The sequence below is a fragment of the Ictalurus furcatus genome, chromosome 13, assembly GCF_023375685.1.
Source record: "Ictalurus furcatus strain D&B chromosome 13, Billie_1.0, whole genome shotgun sequence".
NCBI lineage: Eukaryota > Metazoa > Chordata > Actinopteri > Siluriformes > Ictaluridae > Ictalurus > Ictalurus furcatus.
In genome coordinates, this window is record NC_071267.1 from 18,183,839 (window position 1) to 18,189,738 (window position 5,900).

General features: G+C 42.1%; 1 protein-coding gene across 2 annotated transcripts in view; it reads right to left on the reverse strand.

The window, feature by feature from the left end:
* LOC128617546 (cadherin-18) overlaps positions 1–2,257 on the reverse strand; it is a 137,348-nt gene extending 135,091 nt beyond the window's left edge. The window contains exon 1 of one of the 2 annotated variants that reach the window (XM_053640703.1): positions 1,761–2,257. The gene's annotated coding sequence lies outside the window, so the exon portion shown is untranslated. The remainder of the gene's footprint in view (positions 1–1,760) is intronic. The other variant, XM_053640706.1, reaches the window with a different exon arrangement.
* Positions 2,258–5,900: the final 3,643 nt, after the last annotated feature.

Consider the following 5,900-nt stretch of genomic DNA (forward strand, 5'->3'; position numbering starts at 1 on the left):
TTTAATCATCTGTCAGTAAAGAGCACATGCTTACTTGCTTTTCCACTCTGATGATTCATCAGTGCATTATTGCTTTAGTTTAGTGAGTAAACAGAGGCTAAAGGTTAATATCTCTCCAGGAATTGCTGAGAGACCTTGTTCAATGCTTTCAATCACATCCCAATGACATTCAATTCCAATTCCCAGTCCCACTGAAACTGTTGTAGTTGCTATAGTAGAGTTAGCTATATCATCAGTGGACATGACAAACGCTACATTTTTCAATATAATGTCTGAATAAAAAGTATGAAAGCTTGTCAGATTATCCATCTATCTATCTATCTATCTCTGCCTGCCTGCCTGCTTAGTTGTTTGTCTAACTATGAATTTTACATGAAAAATCATATAGGTTGTGCTTGGGTTTAGGGATGGAGTTAACAGTTGTATTTTCTTACACTCATATGAAATATATATATTTGTTTATATATAGTAGCAATCTCTGATTAAGGAATGAGAACAAGGTGCTCAGCTTTATTGGAAATCATTTAGCTTTTTTTTTTTTTTTTCAAATGCTAACTTGCCTTATTATTCTTATATACAAGCAGGCCAGTTGTGTGCTGGTTGCCTGAGGGGTTTATGTATGGCAGGACGGTGTTCTCCCTACAGAATGCTCTTCAGTGCCAGCTATTTCATTACTGAATGCTCTTCCTGGTCTCAGCTGAATCATTTTGGAACTAGGGAAGTCAGGAAGGACAGATAAATCGTTTTTCACTTACTGAAGACCAAAAAAACAAGAGAATGCTACCTCTATTTCTCTCACAGTCTTTCATAGATCTCGCAATCAACGGTTCATGGAATCAAATCACATCTAGTCTTTCATGCTTTTCACAGTAAACAGCCCTCCCTCTGTGTGTGTTGCGTGTATGTCTGTGTGTGTCTGTGCGTGAGCAAGAGAGGTGCATAAATATCTTAGATGAAACATGAGATAAATTATAAAGTGAGGAAATATTGGCAGTGCTACACACACACACACACACACGCACACACTTAACAGCAGTCTAATCACATAAACATTTAGTATTCATCTGTGCTTTTTTGTTTTATGCTTGATCAGAACTCAATCTTCCCAAAAAGAGTGCACAAAAGAGTGAATAAAACACTTGGCAAGTGTGTGTGTGTGTGTGTGTGTGTGTGTGAGGTGCACCAGCACAAATGTGTGTTTCAGCCTGGATAATAGCATAAGGAGTCTAATAAGCTGATCCTGTGTTTCATGTCTACACTGTGTGCCAGTTAGCAGAACAGACTTATCACATAGAGTAGAGTAGCACAGTCATGGACACACAATTGCACATAACACACAGACACATCACACACATACCGGTCCAAAAAAAAAAGCACAGAAACTCCACAGAAGCATGTCGTGCATGCAATATAGCATATGCAATCTGTGAAAACCACATACAATTATCTATCATTCTTTCCACACTCATTTCATCTGCTGACAGTCTTCTTGGCTCACTGCAGCTATACTTTATTTCCTTTTCAGTTTCTGACTTATTCAGTCTCTCCTATTTATCCCTGGTATCTCTCAAAATACCCATTCCCCTCCCCAAACTGCTACATGTCTATGATGAAATATATTAATGTACTCCTTTTTAGACACCCCTACTTGTATGTGTACATATGCACAGTTACTAAAATAATAACAACAGTCTCTCAAAATCCCAAAAGTGTTCTCTGACTAAATAGCAGCTTTACTGGAATAGAGTGTCGTACTATACCTCATGAGATGGTTCCAGAAAAGCATTTTCTCTCCTGCTGAATGTCCAACTCCAGTTTTCCGTGCCTCTCGCACCATTTCCGTTGTGCTGCTCTACTCCCCAAATGTGAATCTCTCCGTTCTGTGCACTTCGTCTGTGTGCATGTATGTGTGCGTGTGAGCACAAGGGAGAATCCTTGCTGACTCTTCCACTGCAGTAGTTTAGCTCTTGGATTGGCCAGCTCAGAGCTGACTGAGTGCCTGTCATCCCTGCACCAACCCTCCCTGTCTCTCTCTCTCTCTGTTCACATCTTTTGTCAGCACTCCAAATCTCATATTTTCTGCTTCTCATTTGTGTTATTACAGAGTCTAATTCTAAAAGCTGTTTGTCATCTTTCGTCCATGGCCATGTCTTCTTTCCTCATTTCTTACATAACCCCTGACACATTCTCTCTTTAGTTATCTTCCCTGCTCTCTCTGCTCTTCTGCCTTTTCCCCTGGTCTCTCATGCCTAGTCCTGTCTTTCCTCCCTTTGTGACTTTTCTCAGGTACACTAAAGGCTAGCAGCAACCCGGCTCACTCCCTCTCATCTGCTCCAAGGGGAAATGTAATGAATAATACAGCAAAATAGAACAGGAGGAGAAGAGGGGAACATGCAAAGGGGGACACAAAGAAGTGCAGAAAAATAACACTTCACCTTTTGAGAAAACAAAAGAAAGATGACATTGACTGAGGTCTTGTGTGAAACATTCATTCATCAGTTAGATGGGCAGAAATTGAAGCACTTTTGTTGGTGGTGCTTAATAGAAGGGCGAAACTTGAATGCTACCACTTGACTTACAGGTGTATCTCAAAAAATGTGAATATCGTGGAATTTTTTTTCCATAATTGAATTCAACTTTCATATATTCTATGAAATATATTCATATTCTAGATTCATTACACATAAAGTGAAATATTTCAAGCCTTTTTGTTTGTTTGTTTTAATCTTGATAATTATTGCTTACAGCTCATGCAAATCAAAAATCCAGTATCTAAAAATATTAGAATAAAGACTTTAGGACACGGAAATGTCGACCTTATGAAAACTATGTTAATTTATGTACTCAATACTTGGTCAGGGCTCCTTTTGCATGAATTACTGCATCAATGCAGCGCGACATGGAGGCAGTCAGCCTGTGGCAGTGCTGAGGTGTTATGGAAGCCCAGGTTGCTTTGATAGCAGCCTTCAGCTCATCTGAATTGTTGGGTCTATTATCTCTCCTAGATTCTCTATGGGGTTCAGGTCAGGCAGGTTGGCTGGTCAATCAAGCACAGTAATACCATGGTCAGTAAACCAGTTACTAGTAGTTTTGGCACTGTGGGCAGGTGCCGAGTCCTACTGGAAAAGGAAATCAGCATCTCCATTAAGTTTGTCAGCAGATGGAAGCATGAAATGCTCTAAAATCTCCTGTTAGACAGCTGCATTGACTCTTGATCTGAGAAAACACAGTGGACCAACACCAGCAGGCACCCCAAATCATCACTGACTGTGGAAACTTCACACTGGTCTTCAAGTAACTTGGATTCTGTTCCTCTCAACTCTTCCTCCAGACTCTGGGACCTTGATTTCCAAATGAAATGCGAAATTTACTTTCATCTTCCCCACAATTGTGGTTGTGTGTACTGAACCAGACTGAGAGATTAAAGGCTCGAGAAACCTTTGCAGGTGTTTTGAGTTAATTAGCTGATTAGAGCTCTTCTCAGGTTGACATTTCTGTATTATAAATTCTTTATTCTAATATTTTGAGATACTGGATTTTTGATTTCCATGAGCTGTAAGTCATAATCATCAAGATTAAAACAAAAAAAAAGGCTTGAAATATTTCACTTTATGTGTAATGAATATAGACTATATGAAAGGTCCACTTTTTAAAATTAAATTACGGAAGAAAAAAAATTACTTTTCCACGATACTAAAATTTTCTTAGATTTACATGGTAAATGTACAGGTTTCATTTGTTTAGTAGGCAGCATGGGAGTGTAATCGCATTGCAACCTTACAGCTCCAGAGTCCCGATTTGATCCTGAGCTCAGGAAAGTGTCTTTAAAGTTTCTGCGCATTTTCCTCCCCGTTTCCTCCCACCTCCCAAAAAGCATGCCAGCAGGTGAACTGGCTATGTTAAATTGTCCTTAGGTGTGAATGAGTGTGTGTGCACAGTGCCCTGTGATGGACTGGAATCCATCCAGGGTGTATCCATCCAGGTCCTCCTCACAACTAGTGTTCCTGGGATAAGCTCCAGATCCAGTACGACCCTGACCAGGATAAAGCAGTTACTGAACATGAATAAATGAATATGAATGAATTTGCATTGCCGTATCCTGATTTTAAAGAAAGCTCCAACAAACAAAATTATGCATAGGTGCAACTCAGACTGTTATTAGCTCATCCATGTGAAAGAATATTGTAGCAGCTAGGGGTGTGGTTTAGCGGGAATCTGCAGCATGAGTGTAGGGGAATGAGCGAATGAACGTGACACACCTGCTTCTTATTTTGTGAATAGTTATTTAACACACTGTTTCCTTATATTTATACCTCCCAGTGAGTGGGTCTGAGGCATGTGTGTGTATGTGTGTCATGTGAACTGAACTGAAGCAAGCTGCTGGAAAGCTGGAAAGTTCTGTTGTGTTTCATTTTGTTTTATCTTTTTGATAACATGCTGTGCACAGACAATAATAAATGCTCACAAGTCATCTCCCCCAGCTTGAAGAAAGGTGTCATGTGGACAAGGATTCCAGTCCTCTCACTCAGGTTCTCTAGTTGCTAGTGCAGATGCAGGACCAGAAGCATCAGGCGCTCATGAATCTACAGCAGCAGAAGCCAGAGATCCTGATTAAAGTGGTGGATCAGCAAACTGCAGACCAAGCCACCATCCAGAGCCTGCTGACCTCCTCCTCTTCCTCCTCCATGAACCCCTCCTTAAGCTCCTTCTCTCTTGAAAGGATGACACCTCAGGATGAAGGCGAGGAATACCGCATCTACATGTGGATGGCTGAGAGGAGAGTGGGGGCTGCACATTCAGGCTCTCCTGAAGAGAGAACCCAGCTGGTGGTGTGCAGTCTTCCAGTGCCAGCTGGATTACGCAGCCATGAGTAAAGCCGTGCTAGAGCGGGTCAGATTGTTACTGGAAGAACATCATCATTACTTCCAATCCATGCCATTAGAGGAGGGAGATCAGCTGTTTACCCATGCCCAGCTACTGCTTGATTCCTACAAGCACTGACTGTAACTGGACCATGCCCAACTAGAGAAGGTCATTGAGCAGGTGGTACTGGAACAATTCATCCATCAGGTTCTGACCAGAATGTCAGAGTGGGTCTAGTTCCACCATCCTGATTTGCTGACCGAGGCTGTCCAACTGGTGGAGGATCATATGTCCATGTATGCAGACTCAGGGACACAGCATGCCCTCCTGTCCACCTACAAGTCTCCACCCACACTGGCTTTCCGGGCCAAGAACTGTGCTTGGGTGCTAGGGAGGTACATTGCAGTGGGCCAAGCGTAGAGGTATGGGCCGGCAGCAGTGGATGGCAGCAACAAGAGGTCCGGTGCTTTCCCATGGGTGACGGGGATAAGAGCTCTCAGCGTGGCACAGGAGGTGATCATTGGAGTCATCGCTGCCTTTGGTCTCTTTTAATAAAGAGAGACTAAGGGGTCAGTGTGATTAGGAAGACAGAAACTACTCCCCTTGCTGTGTCTGCGGCACCCTTTTATACTCTTATGTCTTCTCTGTGACGGTGAGGCGCTGCCACAGTCATTATCGGCCACCAGACATGCTCTATTGGTCCACCCCATCCACCATGGGTCATGTGCTTGTTTGCAGTCTACGACAGTGGTGCTGAAGTGGTGGCAGTTGTGTAAGGAGCATGTAGTGGTTTGTACACTTGGACTGGAGGCCCACCGTCACAGCACATTATAAAGTTATGGTAATTGAATCAAAGGCTAGGAGATGACTGCTTTTATGCCTAAAAGCAAAACATCAATCTAAAACTTTGTCAGTGTTAATATGATAAACCAGATATGCCATAGCAATGTACTAGCTAACTTTTCAAGTGGTCATTGGTGCAACAGTAGCTATGTCTACATGCAGCTTAATAATCAATTAATAATGAAACTGATTGT